General features: G+C 44.3%; 1 pseudogene; it reads left to right on the top strand.

Moving 5' to 3' along the window:
* Window positions 1–1,582: 1,582 nt before the first annotated feature.
* On the top strand, window positions 1,583–3,229 carry LOC111155173 (annotated as a pseudogene).
* The last annotated feature ends 208 nt before the right edge of the window (window positions 3,230–3,437 follow it).

Genomic DNA, 3,437 nt, shown 5'->3' with positions numbered 1-3,437 from the left:
ATCTGAGGGGTTTGAAGGGGTGGGGGGTGGGAGGTTGGGAGAACCAGGTGGTGGGTATCAGAGAGGGCACGGATTGCATGGAGCACTGGGTATGGTGCAAAAACAATGAATACTGTTACACTGAAAATAAATTAAAAAAAAAAAAAGACATGGAACAGAAAAAAAAAAAAAGTAGGCAGAAGACATGATCAAACACTTCTCCAAAGAAGACATGCAAATGGCTAACAGACACAGGAGAAAGTATTCATCATCATTAGCCATCAGGGAAATTCAAATCAAAACCACATTGAGATACCACCTTTCACCAGTTAGAATGGCAAAAATCAACAAGGTAAGAAACAACAAATGTTGGAGAAAAACTGAAGGAAGGAAGGAAGAAAGAAAGGAAGGAAGGAAGGAAGGAAGGAAGGAAAGAACAAACCCTCTAAGAACTAATAGGTGAATTCAACAGGGCCATAGGATACCAGATACAGAAAAATCTCAATTTACTAACAATGAACACATGGACACCAAATTTAAAAATACAATACCATTTAAAATCTCTCAAAAAACTAAATATTTTGGTGTAAATCTAATGAAACATATAAGAATTTATACTTAAAAATACATAATGCTAATAAAAGAAATCAAGAAGTCTAGATGGAGAGGCATACCATTATTTATGGATTGAAAAACACAGCATGGTAAAGCTGTCAACTCTCCCCAGATTGTTGTACAGTTTAATGCAATTCCTACCAAAATCCCAGCAATGTTTTTTGCAGATATAAACCATATTATAAAATTCATATAGAAAAGCAAAAGAACTAGGATAATTAAAACTACTTTCAAAAAAAGAAGAAATTGGGAGGAATCAGTCTACCCACTTTCAAGACTATTACGTAGCAACAATAATCAAGACCACGTGCTCTTATACAGAAAGAGATTCTGTGGTTGTCCTAGATAGGGTGGATGGAAGAAGAAAGGTCACACACATGATATTCTACTTGACCTTGCCAAAAGTTTGAAATGCTCTAAATGCAGAATTCTTGGAGATGTTTCAACAGTGTGATAAACCTTCGTTGAGTCTATATAACATGGTATACCTGAATAAAAAACAAAACATCAAGTCTCTCATTTATCTTTGAAACTGAAGGAAAATACCTGAAATTTTCATTTGCTCTTTCTTAAATTGTTCATTAAGTTTGCTTTAAGGGAAAAAAATAGAAAGCATGAAATTCCACAGAAAAGAAAAAGCTAGTTGTTCTGCAAATATCCAGATGGATGAGTGTGCTGATTTCAATAGAGAAGACAAATGTTGTGGGGAATTAGAAATTTTTATTAGATTTACTGGATGTAAATTAAATTTCTACCTCTAATAAGATGTTAAGGCACATATTACAGGAGAAACTGCAAGAAACTACACTAGTTATATTTTATAGGGTATTTTTCCTAACAATACTGACAAAGATTTGCAGCTGAAGAAAATGCAAAAGTGCATTTGTGTTACTTATGACTTATACATTATAAGTCACTATAAGTCTGAAGGTGAAAAGAGCTGACAGAGGGCCAGTCTGTCTGTCCTTGGTGGTGCTAAGAAACTAGAATGAACTGAAGCATTCCAGTGGAGGTTGATGAATCAGAACCATACCCAAGTCAGTTAACCAATCCCCGACTATTCCCTGGAAGAGGAATCAAAACCACCTGCTCCAAATCTAAGGAACATGGCATCCAACACCTTGTCAGCGCCCAAATCCCCTCAGTGTTCCTCAGGAGATTTTCTCAGGCTCACCCACCCTTGAAAATTGCAAATCATTTACAGCCTGTGACGCAGCAAGTCACCTGCCTGCGCATTAAAATCCTGGAGAAGGGTCAATACAGCTTCTGGAGGAGACACCCAGACCTGAGCAAAGATTTTCCCTCGGGCTCCTCTGCAAGCATGAGCCTGAGTCTGTGATTGGAGCCCTCCTCCGGAGCATCAGTTTTTTTATGGAAAAACAGAATCAATGGCTAGGATCACAGCTTTCAGCTACTTCTCCTTTCACTAGCCATGACTCAGACAAATCAGACCCAAGTTTACCTAATGCCTCATCAGACTCCTTGGGCAGTAGCCAAGAGATGGTGCAGGAGCCCAGCCCCACAGCAACTGAGCAGTTCCAGATCTGCCTTCGACAGACACAGTGTAGGATTCCCAGCCCCAGGATGTCCTGACATCCCCTGCCCCTCACCTCCATGTGTTTCTCCCAGCACCACCCCAGACCTCTCAGGTCCAGGGAGTTCCCCCAGTTTAAACTTCAGACGTACCCAGTGTGTGCGCAGATGCCACCTCCCGACCCTCCCCCACATGCTCAATGAAACTGTCATTACCATTGTCCTGGAGGTCCCTATCACCAGGTGCCATGGGCCATGACCACCCTCGAGCAGCCTATCAGCAAGTGGTCCAGCCGGCTGTGCACAGGCAGCTCCTACCTGGAGCCAGCATGGGGGGGGTGCAAGCAGAAGGTCGTCCTGAACTGCCCCAGCACCTGAGAACAAGGTCCACACAGAGACCACTCCTCCCCAGGGCTCCTGAGGGACCGACTATATAACCAGCCACCTAATCCAGCTGGAGTTCCTGAGAAGTCTTAGAGAGTCCTGCAGAACTGAGACCACCAGGTCCCCAGGCTCCATGCCCAGCTGCTGTCCCTAGACCCCCTAGTAACCTTCCAACCAGAGGAACTCCAAAAACAAGCAGTTTGCCAGAAGAATTGCGGAAAGTCTTTATCACTTATTCTATGGACACAGCCATGGAGGTGGTGAAATTTGTGAACTTTTTTTAGTAAACAGCTTCCCAACTGCAAGTGACATACTTGAGGATAGAATCAGAGGCACTGATATCATGAAGTGGATGGACCGCTATCTTAGAGAGAAGACAGTGATGATAATTGTAACCATTGGCCCCAGATACAAACAAGATGTGGAAGATGTTGAGTCGCAGCTGGACGAGGATGAGCACAGCTTAAATACTAAGTGCATCCATCGAATATGCAGACTCAGTTCATAAAACAAGGAAGCAGGAATTTCAGATTCATCCCTGTGCTCTTCCCAAATGCTAAGAAGGGAGCCCACCTATGCCCACCGGGCTTCAGGACACTCACATCGGCAGCTGGCCCAAGAAGAAGAAAAACATCGTGCTGCTGCTGCTGCTGCTTAGAGAGAGTACCTAGCCCCTTCCTGGGGGGCTCTGCCCACCCTTCAGGTGGTGCCCTTGTGACTCCCTCCATCCCCAGACCCCTGAGGCCGTGCCACGCGTGGGGCCCCGTTCTGAAGAGCACTCTGACGAGCACCAGAGGCTGTGCGTTTGCAGTCGCCCTCAGAGGGCTCCTCCCCACCCCAGAAGACCTGACCTGCAGAGCACTCTTCCTGTGGAGACATTCAGAGACACTGCCTTTGAGAGGCCATAGCTTCTCTGTATTCCCTTC

Source organism: Enhydra lutris, unplaced genomic scaffold (assembly GCF_002288905.1).
Source record: "Enhydra lutris kenyoni isolate GAN:26980312 unplaced genomic scaffold, ASM228890v2 scaffoldscaffold39, whole genome shotgun sequence".
Lineage (NCBI taxonomy): Eukaryota > Metazoa > Chordata > Mammalia > Carnivora > Mustelidae > Enhydra > Enhydra lutris.
This window is presented reverse-complemented; position numbering and strand designations above follow the sequence as displayed.